The following is a 19,604-nucleotide window of genomic DNA, read 5'->3' on the forward strand; positions in this document are numbered from 1 at the left end:
GTGGTTTTCCATTTATAAAGGGTTTTTTTAAAAAATGAAGAATATGTGACATCGATCACAGGTGGCCTGCAAAGCCTAAAATGTTACATGTGACTCATCACAGAAAAAGTTTGATGATCCCTGGTTTATAGCATTGGTAATCCTTTTAAGACAGATCTACCTTAGAACTGGGCCAAGAGGGTTTATTTGAAGTATCAAAAGACTTTTATCACATTGTAATTTTATTTAAAATATATCCAGTAGCATTCAATCAAAGCACAACATTATGGCAGAATGACGTGGAACAGTAGTAAAATGGAGCATAGTAGACCTTTTACTTATTTTCTTGCTTGTCATTTATTTCACCTAGAAAATAAGTTACACGTTGGCCAGGATTTTGGACCATCTTGTTCATGCTGTATCAATAGCACTAAAATAATGCTTAGTAATGTACTAGGGGCTCCATAAATATTTGTTGGATGAAAGAAAGAAAATTCTGTAGCATAAAAACGTGCTTATTTTTAATATGTAAACCATATTTTGTTACCAAAACCCAGCAGTCTCTAAACGACATATCTGTCTCTGAAGCTTTCATCATTTCTTCACTTAGTGATGTCTGGTTATAAAAAATGACAGCCCCCTCCAAAAGAGATTGTGAATGGAGAATTATAAGCAGATTTTTGAGGAGTCCTCTATTTTGTTTGAATGGTTTCAACTCGGAATATAGTATCCTTGGAAAAGGAATAAATGTTTCTTTTTTGCCTATTTACTTTTTATAAGTAGAATTTCATTGCTTTCTATATTAAATCAAAAGTATCTCCTCTAGGAAATTGTGTATTTTTCTATTCTACTACCAAATTTGTCATACTTTCTAAAATTATAGTTCTCTTTGTTTTCCTTAACCTTTGTTGAAAATTTTCATATGTTCATGGCTTCTGTTTAACCACTTGGAATTATTTGCTTTTCTAATTTTTTCATACAAAGCACATGTTAAATTCTTTAGGATTAATTCCTTTAACTGGGGGTTTGTTATGAAATGTTTTATCATGCCCTAAAACTGGTAGGTACCTCAGTTCATAGCTGTTATTTGGTTGACTCATAGGACAAGTGACACGTTAAGTTGAAATGTGAAGAGCTATGGTTTTATTTTCTTTCTGAGCTTGTCGTGCAAAAAATTAGACTTCCCAATGTCAGATCGTCAGTGATGACTTGTACTTCCACAGGATTTACTGCAGCTAAAAATTCCATTAGAGCACTTTATATGTTAAAAGACCTGGAATTAATCATTTTAAATTACCATAGATTGTTTTAGATATATCTTTATTCTTTAATTTCACCCCATTGCAATAGTTTCTGGGGAAAAAAATGAAAAGGAAAGGAAGTAAAATGTTTTCTGCCTTTCCTGACTCTGGCATGTGGAATATTTTTTCCACTTTCTCCAATTCACTAACTGTACTTAAAAGTTACGAGTCAAGCCAGTGTTATTGTAGGGTTCTTAAGCAGTACAGGAAAGTTAATTAGATTTTGAATCCATTAATGTACAGCAAAAATTCCCCAATGACAAGATATAATTCAGACATATTCATCTATTTTGGGAAATACTAGTTAAAGCTTCATTCTTCGAGATTTCCTCTAATATACTTGTTTTCATTGCTATAGTATTTAATCATCACAAATATGCCAACAGTTGGTGAAATAAATTGCCCTTTTTCTTGATGATGATGAAGGAATCACAAAATTGTGGGGTTTAACTATCAAACTCTCAATTCTTTGGGTTCTATTTCCATGTACTGTTATGGAATTATTTTGTAAACGTCGACTTTCCACTATCATCTAAGTAAATCGGTGTTTTGTTTTGAAAACTCCTTTTCCTGACACGGTAGGAAGATATGCGACTTTTCTTTTGTTCATAAAAGCAAAATGTAATCTGTCTATTGGCAGTGTATAGATAATGAATTTTGAGTGAGTCTACAGTACCGTGAAGTTTTTTGGTATAAGGAAAGCTATATCTTACATAATATATGTGTGTGTGTGTGTGTGTGTGTGTGTATGTATATATATAAAATACGTAGCTCTATCCACCTGATTATTGAAACGTATTCTCCTAAATCCAGATATTATGTTTTGGCCAGTTCTTATAAAGGCATTTTTGACCAATAGAGTATCACTGTTAAAGAGTTTCTTGGCAGTTTAAAATCAATTCTTTATAATCTTTCTCACTCTGTCCTTTGCTTATTCCCACTATAGGCAAAAGGATCTTTGTTGACCTTTGCTTTCTATATTTTCTAAAATGGTACTTGATGTTTATTTTCTGTGGTTTATATAATGAAGATAATAGATATATTTTGCTTTTTCATATCCCTGGAAGAATCTGGGAACTACCCTCCCCATCTTTATATCTCATTGTGATGGAGCATTTCCTGCTTCCATTCAGTAGCTTATTTATGGAGTACCTGCTATGAACGCAGCACTCAGTAAAAGAAAATTGGAATGAAATGGGATGCCAACCCTGTACGAGCTTGCAGTTGAATCATGGAAACAGCCACCTAAGTAGCTAATATCAAGTAACGGTTCCTAATTTGCTCCCTTCTTTTTAGAACTGAACGAATTTGTACATAAAGGAGAATCTCTCAATATTACGGAAGTTATTAATTTGATACAACTATTCAAAAGCCTAGTTTTTTGTTGTTGTTAGTATCTTTTTCAAGATGAGGATGAATGGAATTGAGAAGGAGGAACTCTGAGATCTACTCTACAAAATCCATGTTTGTTTACCCATTTTCTGAGGACCCATTTGAAAGTTGCTAGTTTCAGGAAAATATAAATTTAAATGAGTTACTAATCCCGATGTGTTAGGCTGGGTCATCTGAGAAACAAATGCCAAGGCAGGATTAAATCCAAGCATTTTATTGGGACAGATGCATGTGGGAGAAAAGGGGTGCGGCGAGAGGCATGGAAGGAGGGAGATACTGTGGAAGGAAGTCATACTGTGGTGCAGGGCTGAGCCCCGAGAGTGAGACAGCCAGGGAAGGTTGGGTGGAAGTGTGCTAGACGGCCTTGCAAGATCATCAGGAGTCCTGCATTATATGAATGCAGTGGAGTGCGCTTACCTGTGGGACATTGCTTGATTGATCTTAGGAAGAAGCAGCCTTTTCTTTTGGGGGGGGGCGTGGGGATGGAGGTGAGTGCATCATAGTGTTGAGTATTCCAAGTTCTTCAGTAGAGAAACTAAACAGAGCAAGAGTGTGTCAGAGAGCACGTGAATGTGCAGCGTTTCTTTAGAACTAAAGAGCTATCTATCATTAACAGAAAAGAAAATTCTTTGCAGTTTTTAAGGATTATTGGGGAGCAGGATTTGGGTTGGGGGTTACCAGGAGCATCAGTGATAACAGTGGGGACAACAGTCTCTAAACAATGTGTCTGTCTCTGAAGATTTCATCACTTCTTCACTTAGCGATGTCTGGTTATAAAAGATGACAACCCCCTCTGAAAGAGATTGTGAATGGAGAATGAAGAGTTACTAATTATAGATATGTCATCTTAAGTATTTTTTTAATCTCTGGGGAAAAATGCTAGCTGTCTTGATCTCTATGGAGAGTTGAGGAAAATGAACTTTCAGAGTATTTATAGAGACAGGGGTGTGAGTGAAGAGTCCCTCCAGAAAGGAATTCCAATACTGTGGTTTGGCTCAAGAAATGAATGAGACTAAAGGTCAGTAAGTAAAACAAATGCTAGTCAGTGGTTTCCTGTGGGCAGAGCTCAGCAACTCATTAACTAAGACAGTGATTTTAGCCTGTTTTTCAAAAAAAAGATGATGAACCTGGGCCAGATAATAACTGATTCATGCCCAGATTAGTGGTAGAAATCTGGGAAGAAAGAAAGAAAGATTTGAAATACAGTGTAGGAAATTTACAGATTAGCCCGGGATATGAGGCATAAAAGTAGTTGGAAGGAATTTTTCAGTTCTTGGAGTGTGTGCCAAGCTGTTGGGAGTAACATGAGACTTCTTATGAGTTGACTTGCTTGAATGTAGTTGCTAACACCACATTCTTTCACAGTCCAGAAAGTGAGTGTTTCAACTGACCCAAAGGGTAACTAGGCATGGTGGGCAAATCTGTGAGTATTAGAAGAGAGAACATGAAGGACTCGGGAGAGTCCCTTTTGGAGGAGAACTTTCCACTCGTGTTAGCTCTGCCTGTTGTAGGGCATTGCTGGGGATGCCACTGTATGGACTTCTACTATGGTTCCTAAAGACTGCTCTAGTAGTTCTCTATATTTTAAAGATTGTGTGTAGTATTCTTTGGTGTATATTAATTGAAATATACTGCTTTTAAGGTACATAATTTTATAAAATCTGCTGATTTTGTAGTAAATCATGTAGATACTTACCAAAACAGAAACTGGGAGAAGCAAGCGCTGGGCACTCAGTAGCATCATCATGTAAGAACTGAGAGATTATAGAGAAGTTGTAAATTGTGAGGTAGTACAAATGATGATAATAAACATAAAGGGTTTTGGTCTGTGTGTGCCTGATGGGGCACGCATGAATAGAATTGTGTTCCCCAAAAGATGTGTCAAAGTCCTAATCCCCCAGTACCTGAGAATGTGAGCTTATTTGCAAATAAGGTCTTTGCAGATGTAACCAAATTAAGGCGAGGTCATTAGGGTAGGTGGTAACCCAATATGACTGGTATCCATATAAGAAAAAAAGAGAGAGACAAAAGACAAGGAGGAAAGCCAATGGAGGCAGAGATTGGATTGATTGGTCTATGAGCCAAAGAACACCAGAAGCTAAGAAACAGGCATGGAACAGATTCTCCCCCAGAGCCTTCAGAAAAAGTGCTATGTCTGAATATGTCCCCCTCAAAATTCATTTGTTGAAACCTAATCCCCAATGTGATGGTGTGAGGAAGTAAGACCTTTGCATGCTGATTATGCCATGAGGGTGGAGCTGTCATGCATGTGATTAGTGCCCTTATAAAAAAAGGCCCAGAGAGCTCCCTTGCCCCTTCTACCACGTTGAGGATACAAGAAGTATGCCACCTCAGCCGACCATGTGGCACCCTGATCTCAGACTTCCAGCCTCCAAAATGGTGAGAAATAAATCTCTGTTGTTTCTAAGCTCCATGATCTATGGTATTTTGTTATAGCAGCACAAAAGGACTAAGAAAATACGGCTTTCTGACCCCTTGATTTCAGCTTCTTGCCTCCAGAATTGTGAGACAATAGAATTCTATTGTTTTAAGCCATCCAGTTTATGGTGATTTGTTAACAGCCCCTCTAGGAAAATTAATATAGGTTGTTATTGCTGATGACTACATCTATGTCTTGCCTTATAAATTTACTTTGACTAGAATAATTATTCACATTCAGTAATGAAGTTAAGACATGCCTAATAACATGACTAGTTATCATCTATGCCTCTCAGGGAGAGACACTATCATTGCTTTTTCCGTAACTATTCAACTTGTGGTTATTTATTAAGTTTGTCTCTAAATCAAGTTTATTGAGATGTAATTCATGTGTAAGAAAATGTACCCACTTTAAATATACACTTTAATGAGTTGTAACAAATATATGTACCCATGTAATTAATGCCATAATCAAGATATAGAACATACTCATCCCCACAAAAAAGTTTCATTGCGCCTCTTCCCACTCCACCTCTCCTCTGACCTTCAGCACTAGGCAGCCAATATTCTATTTTCTGTCTTGTGGATTAGTTTTGTCTTTTCTAGAATTCATATAAATGGAATCATGCATGGTATATTTTCAGGTATCTTCATTAGCTCAGCATGGTTTTTTTTTAAGATCTGTATTTTTCTTTTGCATTTGTCAGTAGTATGTTACTTTTTATTGCCAAATAGTATTCTATTTTATGATTATATGATAATCTGATTATGCATTCGCCTCTGATAGACATTTGGGCTGTGTACAGTTTGGGGTTATTAGGAATAAAGCTGCCATAAATATCCATGTATGCCCCTGTGTGGAATAAGTTTTCACTTTTAAATACCCAAGAGTTGACTTCATAGGTCATATGGCCATTGTATAATAAACTTTTTAAGAAATTGAAATACTTTTTCAAAGTAGTTGCACCATTTTATATTCCCACCAGTAAGGTATGAGAGTTGTAGTGGCTTTATGTGTTCACCAACCCAGGATATTGTCAGTATATTTAATTTTTTTATGAAAGTAAGAAAGTACTCTTATTTGCTGAGTTTTTGTCATCAATAGATGCTGAATATAGTTTAAAAATGTTTACATCCATCTGCATGAGCATAGTTTTAAAAATTATTATATGTTGGATTACATTGATTGGTCTTGGACCATCGAATCAACTTTGTGTTCCTGAGGTAAAACCCCCTTACATACTGAAGGATCCATTTTTGTTAAAATTCTGTTAAGATTCATTCATTTTCATCCATTGACCTATCATTTTATTTATTTCGATTTCTTTGTCTGATTTTAATATAAATTTATGATAGCCTCATAAAATGCATTAGGAAGTGTCCCTTTCTCCTCCTCTATTTTCTGGGTTTGTTTTAGGACTGGGATTACTCTGCCTTAAAAGGATAGGTACACCAGTGAAGCCATCTTGACCTGGAGTTTTCTTTATGGAAGTGTTTTTAATTACAGATTCAATTTTTAACATTGATACAATGCTGTTTATCTTTTATGTTTCTTATTTAGTGAGTTTTATAATCTGTGATTTCAATAAATTTATTCATTAACTTAAGTGTCAAATCTATTAACATATAGTTCATAATAACGCCTTATTTTTTCTAATATTTGTAGATTCTGTAGTAGTGTTCCCTCTCTCATTTCTGATACTGGTCAGGGTGTCGTCTTCCTTTTTTTAACCAATCTAACTAGCAGCTTATCAATTTTATGGCTCTTCTCCAAGAGCAACCTTTGTATATATTGATTTTCTCTGTTTTTTGTCCATTTTCTATTTCATTGGTCTCTTTTTTCATCTTTGTTATTTCCTTATTTCTGCATATTTTAAGTTCCCTGTTTTGCTAGCTTCTTACAGTAGAATTTCAATCATTAATTGTAAACCTTTCTTCTTTTCTATTATTGGCATTTAACACTTTTCTCTTTTAGCAACAATAACTCTTTCTACACACTTCTTTGTGTATACCTCCCAAATTTTGTTTGGTTGTTTCTTTTAAAATTAGAACATTAGAATTAGGTTTTATTGTAAAAAGTAAGAGGCACAATACATTTTTCTTATTATTTATAGTTGTGAAAACAGTCCAGAAAACAGAAATATATAGCATATTTTGAAATAGGATATTTGATTCATTACAGTCATTATACTTAGACTTGTATGTTTAAAATGTTTTGCCACCTTTTTTCTTTTTTAAAATATGCTTTACTGCTTTTTCTCTTTGATAATGTTGTTCATGAATTCTGCATAGTTATTGATATTTTTGTCTACTTGTGACTACTGGTTCTGTACGTTACTGATTTTTTTTTGTCTACTTCATTACTGATTTTGTCTACTTCTTTCTCTTCTCAGTTTGTCAGATTTTGCTTTATGAATTTTAGAATTGGTTTGTATCCTTGAGGAATCAACCTCTTTATTATTATGAAATGTCTCTAGTTATCCTTGATATTATGCTTCATTCTGAAATCTACTTTGTCTGTTATTAGTATGGCCACCTTAGCTATCTTAATATTATATCACTTCACATCTGGTGCAGGAATCTTACAATGGTATTCTTCCATTTCCCCTTTTGTTCTTTGCACTATTTTTGTTATAAATTTTATTTTTCTAAATGTTACAATCCCCAAATTACATTTATTGATTTTTCTTTAGTCATCCCTTTTTAAAGTAGTTTTATTGAGATATAATTCATATATGATAAAATTCACCTATTTAAAATGTTTCTAGTACATTCATAAAGCGGTGTAACCATCACCATAATTAGAGAGCATTTTCACCACCACCACCACCCCCAAAAAACCCCTGCCCATGAGCAGTCACTCTCCATTCTTCCCCAGCCTCCGAACCCTAGGCAACCACCAACCTATTGTGCTGTTGCTGTCTCTATACATTTGGCTACTATGGACATTTCAAATAAATGGAATCATACAATATGTGACCTTTTGTGTCTGGCTCCTTTCACTTAGCATGTTTTCAAGGTTCAATAACTGTCTTAGCTGTTAGGCTGCTATTAAAAAGTACCATAGGGACGCCTGAGTGGCCCAGTCAGTTAAGCATCAGACTTCAGCGCAGTACATGATCTCACAGTTTGTGGGTTCAAGCCCCACATTGGGCTCTGTGCTGACAGCTCAGAGCCTGGAGCCCATTTCTGATTCTGTGTTTCCCTCTCTCTCTCTCTGTGCCTCCCCCACTCATGCTCTGTTCTGTTTCTCTCAAAAATAAATAAACATTAAAAAAATTTTTTTAATAAAATAAAAAGTGCCATAAACTGGGTGGCTTATAAACAACAGAAATTTATTTTTAACAGTTCTAGAGAGTAGAAGCCTGAGATTATAGTTAGGTTCTGGTGAGGGCCCTCTTCTGAGTTGCAGATTGCTGACTTCATGTTGTATTCTCAAGTAGCAGAGACTAGAGCAATGGAAACAAACTCTTACTACTCTTGTAAGGGCACCGATCCCCTTCACGAAGGCTCTATTCCTATGACCTCAGAGATGATCATAATTACCTCCCAGGGGCCCCACCTCCTAATTCTATCACACTGGGAATAATATTTCAACATATAAGTTGGGGGGTGGCACATTTAGTCTGTAACATTCATGTTTTAGAATTATCGGTGCTTCATTCATTTTTATTGCCAAATAATATTTCATTTCATGGATATATCACATTTATTTATCTACCCGTGCATTGATAGATATTTGGACTGTTTCCATTTTTGGGCTATTATGAATAATGCTATATGAATATGTATGTTCAAGTTTTTGAGTGGATATACGTTTTTAGTTTTCTTAGGTATAATATCTAGGAGTAAAATAGCTGGATCATATGGTAACTCCATATTTAAGTATTTGAGAAACTTCCAAAGTGTTTTTCAAAGGAATTCCACTATTTTGCATTTCCTCTAGAAATATATGAGTGTTCTAATTTCTTCATATTCTCACCAACACTTGTTATTATCTGTCTTTTTTACTATAGTCATTTTAGTGGGTGTGAAGTGATACCTCATTGTAGTTTTGATTTGCATTAATGGCTAATGATATTGAACTTCTTTTCTTGTTAGCCATTTAGAGATTTGCTTTGGAAAAATGTCTATTCAGATATACTGCCCATATTTTTTACTTCGTCTTTCTATCATTGAGTTGTAAGGTTTCTTTATATATTCTGAAAACAAGAATGTTATCAGATACATGATTTTCAAATATTTTCTCTCATTCTGTGGATTGTCTTTTACTTTCTCGATAGCATCCTTTGATACACAAAGGTTTTTAACTTTGATGAGATTCAGTATCTCTATTTTTTCCTTTAGTTGCTTCTGTTTTTTGGAGATATATCTAAAAATCCATTGTCTGGTCCGAGGTCATGAAGACTGAAGACTATTTTTTTCTTCTAAAGTGTTTTGTACTTTTAACTCTTATGTTAGGTTTATAATCCATTTGGAGTAGATTTTTGTGTATGGTATTAGAGGTCCAAATTCATTCTTTTGCATATGGATATCTGGTTGTTTAGGACCATTTGTTGAAAACACTACTCATTCCTCACTGAATTGTCTTGGCACCTTTGTTGAAAATCAGTTGACCATGGTAGTAGATGCTCATTTCTGGACTCTCATTTTCACTGATTTATATGTCTGTCTTCATGCCAGCACCACAGTGTATGGATCACTGTAACTTTGTGGTAAGTTTTAAAATCAGGAATTGTAAGGGGCGCCTGGGTGGCTCAGTCAGATGAGCGTCTGACTTCGGCTCAGGTCATGATCTCGTGGTTGAGAGTTTTGAGCCCCGCATCAGGCTCTGTGCTGACAGCTCGGAGCCTGGCGCCTGCTTCGGATTCTGTGTCTCCCTCTCTCTCTGCCCCTCCCCCAGTCAATGCTCTGTCTAGCTCTGTGTCAAAAATAAATACAAACATTAAAAAAATTTTAAATCAGGAATTGTGATCCTCAAAATTTGCTCTCTTTCAGGACTGTTTCTAGGTCCCTTGCATTTTCATATGAATTTTAGAATCAGCTTGTCAATTTTCCGTAAAAATCAGCTGGAATTTTGACAGAAATTGCGTTGAATCTATAGATAAATTTGGGAAGTATTCCCATTTTAATAAGATAAAGGCATCTAATTCATGAGCACAGGGTTTCTTTCTACTTACTAAGGTCTTTCATTTTTTCAACAGTGGTTTATAGTCCCAGAGTACAAGTTTTGTACTTCTTTTTTAAAATTTATTCTTACATATTTAATTGTTTTTGTTGCTATTGTGAATGAAATAATTTTCTTAATTTTATTTTCAGATTGCTCATTGCTAGTGAATAGAAATGAAACTGATTTTTGTATATTGATCTTGTATCCTGCAACCTCCCTGAATTAGTTTTGAATCTCCCTTTTAGTTTGAACAGTTTTTGTGGCTTCCTTAGGATTTTACATGTAGAAGATTATGTCATCTGTAAATATAGGTAGCTTTACTTCTTCCTTTTCAGTCTAGATGCCTTTTACTTCTTTTTCTTGCCCAATTGCTCTGACTAGATTCTCCAGTACAGTGTTGAATATAAGTGGACATTTTGTTTTGTTTTTGATCATAGGGAGAAGCATTCAGTCTTTTGCATTAAGTATGATGTTAGCTGTGGATTTTTGGTAGATGCCTTTTATCAGGTTGAGAAAGTTCCCTTCCGGGGCACTTGGGTGGCTCAGTTGGTTAAGTGTCTGACTCTATCTCAGCTCAGGTCATGATCTCACAGTTCGTGAGTTTGAACCCCATGTCCAGCTCTGCACTCTGACAGCATGGGGCCTGGTTGGGATTCTCTATCTCTCCTTCTGTCTCTGCCCCTCCCCCCTCAAATATATGTAAATAAACAAACTTAAAAAAATAAATAAAAGAGTTCCGTTCTATTCTCAGTTTGTTGAGTGTTTTCTGATGAAAGAGTATTGAATATTGTCACATGCTTTTTCTGTGTCTATTGAAATGATCACATATTTTTTGTTCTTTATTATATTCTACATGTTACAGTAATTGATATTCAATGTTAAACCAATCTTTCCTTCTTAGGATAAATATCATTATGGAGTATAATCCTTCTTGTATATTGCCTGATTTGGTTTGCTAGTATTTTGTTGAGGATTTTGCATCTATATTTATAGATGATACTTTGATCTGTAGTTTTCTTTCTTGTGATGTCTGTATTTGGTTTTTGTATCAGAATAATAGAGAATGAGTGGCAAAGTGTTTCCGTCTATTTTTTTGAAGAGTTTATAAGTAATTGGTATTAATTCTTCTTTAAAGTTTGGTAGTATAATCAATTATCCTTTAAAATTTTTTAAACAAAAATTTATATTTATCTACATATTGATATCATTGAGCCTCTCTCTTTGCCTGGCCCCTATTTTCTCTGCATTACCAATGGCTTTCTCCACCTGGTAGAGAGGATGAACAGAAGAGGTACCAGATTTTTTTTTTTTTTTTTTGCCTTCCAGCACTTGCTTATAGGCAAGAGGTTCACTGTGAGCCCAGAAGCAAGAGATTATCTTCCCTTTTATCTTCACCAAATATATGTGTGTATATATATAAAAAAAAAAAAGTGTTTCTGCTTAACATTATTACAACATTCATGTATATAGAGTTCTCACTATAGACTCACTAAAAGTTTAGCCATGTTTTCTGACTCTAACTCTATTAATTGGCTTATAACCAACAACAAGCTAGTTGTATACCTTGCTAATAGTTTGTGGATGATGTCTATTACCAAGAATGTATAAGTACATACACACATGTATACTTCTCTTTAGCATAAATAGTACCATATTACTCAGTTCCGATAAGACCAAGAAGATGTTAAGAATAAGAGTGACCTGACAAAATTTCTGCCAGCACTAAGTCACCAGAATACCCTTTCATTCTTTAATTTATTCAACATATTTATTAACTAAGTGGATTTTATATATCAGATACTGGAATACAGGGTAAAATAAGTTAGATTTCCCGCCCTCATAGATTTGAGGAGATATTCTAAAAAAATAATGTATAAATACATCATCATAAATTCTAATAATTTTAATAAATGGAATGTACAGGATATCATGAGGGCCATAAAGAGGAACACTTATTGTAGGTTGAGGCATAAGGAAAGGCCTCTTTCAAGAAAGTACACTTCAGCTGACACCTGAAGGATGAGAAGCAGCCAGACTGAGTTGGGAGGAAGTGTTCCAGGTAGAGGAGAGCACGCGTGAAAGCCCCAAGATGAGAAAGACCGCCAGTGTGGCTAGAGCATAGAGCACAGTGGAGAGTGGCAAAAGATGAGGTTGGAGAGGTAGACAGAATCTGAAGAAACTGAATCATGTTGAGCTATGTTGGATTGTGTTAAAGATCTTTAAATTATGTATTGAGGTCAGTGAGAGGACGTTTATGAAGAAGAATGATACGATCCCTTTTGTATTTAGAAATGATCACTTTATATTACATGTAGATTAGGACGGAAGAGAACAAGAATGGATGGAGGGAAACCAGTCGGGAAGCTACTGCATTAGTGCAGAAAAGATATGGAAATTTGGACAAACGCAGTGGCAGTTGAGATGAAGAGAAGTGGACAGATTTGAGGTCTTTTTTTGAAATAAAAGTGAGCCTTCTTGGTTGTAAGCAACAGAAAATGAATGGCTGATTTAACAAAGAATGGAATTGTTTTTTTAAAGACTAACAAAGTTTCTGGGAAGGCTGGAGAACCAGGTTAGAAAGTAGACAGGAGGGTGGACAGCCAGGAACATGGTTGTGTTCATTCATTGTGCAGAATCAGGACTTGCAACTGGGCTTTGTGGCTTCTAAAGTGAGAACTGTATGTGCTTGGAAACTCCTCAGATGCACGAAGACACTGGGCATCCAGAAAATTGACTGATGTCTATGATAAATCTCAGTTTACAAATGAGCAGAAAGACTCAGAAATGTTAAATGATCACCCAGGAGCACACATTTAACAAATGGCAGACCTAAGACTAGGCTAGGTTTCTGACCCCAAGTGAATTTTTGTTCCTTATTACCACCATTAGTGTTTATCAGAAAACACTCATTTATTGTCATTTACAAATGTGATGCCTTAAAATACATTGATAATTCTTTTTTAAAACTTTTTTTTAAATGTTTACTTATTATTTTGAGAGAGAGAGAGCACAAGCAGGGGAGGGGCAGAGAGAGGGAGACACAGAATCCGAAGCAGGCTCCAGGCTCTGAGCTGTCAGCACAGAGCCTAACATGGGGCTTGAACCTGCAAACCGTGAGGTCATGACATGAGCCGAAGTCAGACACTTAAACGACTGAGCCACCCAGGCGCCCCAACACATTGGTAATTCTAATATCACTTGTTATCTAGTCTCTAGAAAAGAAACTCGAGGGGCGCCTGGGTGGCTTGGTCGTCAAGCGTCCGACTTCGACTCAGGTCACGATCTCACAGTCTGTGAGTTCGAGCCCCGCGTCGGGCTCTGTGCTGACAGCTCAGAGCCTGGAGCCTGCTTCAGATTCTGTGTCTCCCTCTCTCTCTGCCCCTCCCCTGTTCATGCTGTGTCTCTCTCTGTCTCAAAAATAAATAAACGTTAAAAAAAAAAAAAAAAGAAAAGAAACCCGACAGTCAGGCAAACATTATTAGATAACCTAGATTATTAGAGCATGGCATTTGTTATTCTCTTTTTGCCAGACATTGTTTTTTCAGAAGTGCTGATGCTTAAATTGGTTGGATTTCACCCAAACAGCAATTACAATTTGATTATTCAAAGTAGTAACTGTCTTCTAATTATAACTCTAAAGCTAAAGAAATCAATTAGCAAACTAGTTGTAACAAAGAAAAAAGAGAAATTTGGCCAAAAATATTCCTAGACCTAACAGCAGTTTATTAGAATACTCCAGATTGTTAGTTTACTGTTGGAAAAAAAAGTGAACCATAAGGTAGTTTGTTTTGCAGGTTTTAAAATATGATGATGTCATATTTATCACATGCTGGATAAGATAAAAATCATCTTCTCTTTGTAAGATGCCATTCTGAAGACTGTCTAGTCTAGAAGGAACTTCAGAAACTTCTTAACCTTTGAGTTCACATTTGGGAAATGACCCGAGCTACAAGCAATATCCTACATGTACAATGGGAAATTGTAAACTAACTTGGCTAGCATTTTCAACAGTGTTGTCGACAGTTTCTCCTTTGTGTGTTATGTACCATATACTATTAAAAAGTCTCCTGTGTCAAATTTGGAATTAAGTGAGAGATAAGGCAAAATTGCAGACATTATTTCTGAATCTCCAGAAGCATAGCAGTTCCTGGAGCAAATGTTTAAATGCGTTAAAAACTTTACAGGTGACAAACTCTGTAGCCAATATGAAACTACCGAAAAAAAGAGAGAAGGCTAAAAGGTCAGTTTAAGCTTAGCTTACTGAACATTTTAAAAATATATACTATATTGGCAGGAGAGGTGGGTGGAGGGATGGGTTAAATATGTGATGGGGATTAAGGAGTGCACCTGTTGTGATGAGCACTGGGTGTTGTATGGAACTGTTGAGTCACTATATTGTACATTTGAAACTAATATTACACTGTATGTTAACTAACTGGAATTTAAATAAAAACTTAAACTATATTGACAGGGAACTATGAATGTACCTACCTATGATGGAGAAATACTAATACTATATAATTTGTGGACCTTGTTAAGAACTGAAGCAATCTCCATAAAGTAACTATAAAGACCGTCTTTTCTAGGAAACCTTTATCCATTTCCATCCCTTCCCATCATTTTAGTGATTCAGGTCAGCAAGTAACTGTTGTTCCAATTTTCTTGCTATAGTCTGTTTGTTATACAACAGCCAAAATGATCTTTCTAAAACCAAGTATAATCATGTGGGTAGAGGGATAGAGACACAAAAATGCTAGGAACCAATATAATTGATATTATGATGTAATGAAACATATTATGCCATCACTACACAATCAAGTCATACTTTGCCAGGGATTTAGATTCAAAAGTCAACAAATAAGTCAAGACTCAATCAAGACAAAATTATTCCTTACAATGTCTTAAAATGCCTGTGAGACCAGAACCCACCATGAAAGACTTGGGATCTAAAACAAATTAAAAAAGAGAATTCTTCCCCTTTTTACTCTGGAACAAAATTTCGTTGAATGGAATGGGAGCAATTTCTGTTTTTTTTTTTTTTTTTTTAAATCTGTCTTCCTGCCAAGTGCCTATCGTTGAAGTAGAATTTCTGTTAATTTAAATGCACATGTGCTGCAACTCCACTCTCCAAATATCCTCTGAAATCTGAAGGAAATTAGTAAGGTATGATAGAGAAGCTTTCCAAACCAGCACTCCTTCCTGTACTAACACGGATAACATTGATTAGTGTTATCTTTATTTTCTTAGTTATAACTTAGGAAAGCTTGTGTTTTGTGACATACATTTGGCCCAGGTTGTGTGTGTGTGTGTGTGTGTGTGTGTGTGTGTGTGTGTGTGTGTGTGTGTGTAAGAAAATTTTATATACATGTATGTGTTGACTTTAAATATGACATTGAAAATCAATTTCCAATAACTGTGTGTTATATCACTTTATTATAAGCACACATTAGTGCCAAATTAGAATATGCCACCTATTTAGAATTGCATTGTGAATTTTGGGTTTTAGCCATTAATATGAATCTTTAAAAGAATTAATAATTTATGCCACTTTGCTATTAAAAAAGGATATATACTCTCTTGATCCACTGGGTAGTTATGATGTAAAATACCAAAAGTATGACATTCAAGCATTTGCAGGCATCACCTCCAAAGAGACCTTGGATAATTAATAAATGCCTTTCCATCTAAACCACTTCTGGCAACAAGATGGAGAAGACTTGACAACTGAAATCTCAGGGACGAGGTGCACTACTGTGCTAGGTAGACCATTAGCTTTGTTGCACAGGCTGGGTAAATGGCAATGGTCCAAAATGCTTACCAGTTTTCTGCTTTTGTAGTACCAGTGCCATAGGTTGCCTCTGCGGAATTGGTTTACATTTAGATTTTACATAACACGGGGTGCCTGAGTGGCTCCTTCGGGTAAGCGGCTGACTCTTGATTTTAGCTCAGGCCATGATCTCACAGTTCATGAGACCAAGCTCCATGTCAGGCTCTGCACTGACAGTGTGGAGCTTGCTTGGAATTCTGTCTCTCTCCCTCTCTCTCTACCCCTCCCCCGCTCACTCTCATGCTTGCTCTCTTTCAAATAAATAAACTTTAAAAAAAAGAGAGAAACTTTAGATTTTACATAACATCTTTTTTCCTCCCTACGTATGTTCAAAATTTAAACATGTAGTAGAAATCATTGGATTCCTACTGCTTCCCACTCCCCACCTCTTCCTGCCTATATAGATTCTGTATTCTGCTTTTGTCACAGAAAGACAAACGATAATGAGACAAGATGTTGGTCATTACTATTTAAAAAGAATCACATTTGAAAATATTAGCAAACCAAATTCAATACATTTTTAAGTTAATTTATTTATTTTGAGAGAGAGAGAGCATGAGCAGGGGAGAGGCAGAGAGAGAGGGAGAGAGAGAATCCTAAGCAGGCTCCATACTGTCAACACAGAGCCTGACACTGTGCTCAGTTGAACGAACGATGAGATCATGACCTAAGACGAAATCAAGAGTCAGACCCTTAACTGACTAAGCCACCCAGGCACCCCCCCAACAATACATTAAAAAAAAATCATTCAGCGGCACCTGAGTGGCTCAGTCGGTTGAGCGTCCAACTTCAGCTCAGGTCATGATCTCACAGTTTGTGGGTTTGAGCCCCACATTGGGCTCTGTGCTGACAGCTCAGAACCTGCAGCCTGCTTCCGATTTTGCCTCCCTCTCTCTGCCCCTCCCCCACTCACACTGTGTCTCTTTCTCTCAAAAATTAATAAATGTTAAAAAAAAAAATTTTTTTAAATCATTCACCAGGATCAAGTGGGATTTCTTCCCAGGAGGCAAGGTTGGGTCAACATTTGCAAATCAGTCAACCTGACATATCACATCAGTAAGAGAAAGGATGAAAACCATATGATCATTTCAGTAGATGGAAGAAAAGCATTTGACAAAGTACAACATCTATTCATGATAAAAGCCCTTGACAAAGTAGGGTTAGAGGGAACATACCTCAACATAATGAAGGCTATGTGTGAAAAACCTACAGATAACATCATACTCAATGGGGAAAAACTGAGAGCTTTCCCCCTAAGGTCAGGAACAAGACAAAGATGTCTATTCTCACCACTTTTATTCAATGTAGTACTGGAAGTCATAGCCACAGCAATTAGACAGAAAATAAAAGGCATACACATGGGTAAGGAAGAAGTAAAACTTTCACTATTTGCAAATGGCCTAAGACTATATATAGGAAACCCAAAAGACCTCACCAAAAAATTTCTAGAACTGATAAATGAATTCAGTAAAGTCTCAGGATACAAAATCAATGTGCAGAAATCTGTTGCATTTTTATACACTAAAAATGAAGCAGTAGAAAGAGAAGTTAAGAAAACAATCCCACTTACAATTGTGCCAAAAATAAGATAACTAGGATAAATCTAACCAAAGAGGTGAAAGACCTATACTCTGAAAACTATAAAACTTTGATGAAAGAAATTGAACATGACACAAAGACATGGAAAGACATTCCATGTTCATGGATTAGAAGAACAAATGTTAAAATGTCTATGCTACCCAACGCAGTCTACACATTTTTGCAATCCCTATCAAAATACCAACAGCATTTTTCACAGAACTAGAACGAGCAACCCTAAAATTTGTATGGCACCACAGAAGACCCTAAGTAGCCAAAGAAATTTTGAAAAAGAAAAGCAAAGCTGGAGGCATCACAATTCTGGACTTAAGTTATATTACAAAGCTATAGTAATAAAAACAGTATGGTACTGTATGATTTCACAAATATGTAGAATGTAAGAAGCAAAACAAATGAGGAAAGGGAAAAGAGAAGCAAACCAAGAAATAGACTCTTAACTATAGAGAACAAACTAATGGTTTCCAGAAGGGAGGTGCGTGGGAGGATGGGTTAAATGAATGATGGAGAACAAGGGGAGCACTTGTGATGAGCACTGGGTGATGTATGAAAGTGTTGAGTCACTAAATTGTACACCAGAAACTAATATTACACTGTGTGTCAATCAACTAGAATTTAAACAAAAACTGAACAAATGTATTTAAAAAAAAAAACAGTATGGTATTGGGTACCTGGGTGGCTCAGTCAGTTAAGCATGTGACTCGTGATTTTGGCTCAGGTCATGATCCCAAGGTCATGGGATTGAGCTCCGAGTCAGGCTCCACACTGAGTGTGGAGCCTGCTTAAGACTCTCTCTCTCTCTCTCTCTCTCTGTGTCTCTCTCTCTCTCTCTCTCTCTCCCTCTCCCTCTCCCTCTCCCTCTCCCTCTCTCCCCCTCTGCCCTCCTCCTCCACTCACATTCATCCTCTCTTGCTCTTGCTCTCCCTGTCCTGTCCCTTTCTCCCTTTCTCTCTCTCTCTCTCTCTCTCTCTCTCTCTCTCTCTCTCTCAAATAAAAAACAAAACAAAAAACCAGTATGGTACCACCACAGAAATAGACACAGAGATAAATGGAACAGAATAGAAAACCCAGAAATAAACCCACAATTATATGGTCAGTTAATCCTTGACAAAGCAGGAAAGACTATCCAATGAGAAAAAGACTGTCTCTTCAACGAATAGTTTTGGGAAAACTGGTCAGCTACATGCAAAAGAACGAAACTGGACCACTTTCTTATACCATACAACAAAAATAAACTTCAAATAGATGAAAGACCTAGATGTGAGACCTGAAACCATACAAATCCTAGAAGAGAGCACAGGCAGAAATGTCTATGACATTGGCTGCAGCAACATTTTTCTACATAGTTCTCCTGAGGCAAGGGAAATAAAAGCAAAAATAAACTATTGAGAATACATCAGAATAAAAAGCTTCTGCACAGTGAAGGAAACAATCAACAAAACTAAAGGCAACCTACTGAATGGGAGAAGATGTTTGCAAATCACTTTAAAGGGTTAGTGTCCAAAATATATACAGAACTGATAATTCAACGAAAAAACACCCCAAAAAAACCAAATAATCCGATAAAAAAATGTGCAAAAGACATGAATAGACATCTCTCCAAAGAAGACATACCGATGGCCAACAGACACATGAAAAGATGCTCAGCATCACTTATCACTAGGGAAATGCAAATCAAAACTACAGTGAGATACACCTGTCAGAATGGCCAAGATTAACAACACAAACAACAGGTGTTGGCAAGGATGCAGAGAAAAGGGAACCCTCTTAACACTGTTGGTGGGAATGCAAACTGGTGCAGCCACTGTGGAAAACAGTATGGAGATTCCTTAAAGTTAAAAATAGAATGACCCTACAATCCAGTGCATTACTGAGTATTTACCACAGAAATGCCAAAACA

At 36.3% G+C, this 19,604-nt stretch overlaps 1 protein-coding gene across 2 annotated transcripts in view; it reads left to right on the forward strand.

Moving 5' to 3' along the window:
- The window catches only part of ZNF704 (zinc finger protein 704), a 247,396-nt gene that overhangs the window by 56,217 nt on the left and 171,575 nt on the right, over window positions 1-19,604 (forward strand). The gene's annotated exons all lie outside the window — the stretch shown is intronic.

Source organism: Puma concolor, chromosome F2 (assembly GCF_028749965.1).
Source record: "Puma concolor isolate L17-30 chromosome F2, mPumCon1.1.hap2, whole genome shotgun sequence".
Classification (NCBI taxonomy): Eukaryota; Metazoa; Chordata; class Mammalia; order Carnivora; family Felidae; genus Puma; species Puma concolor.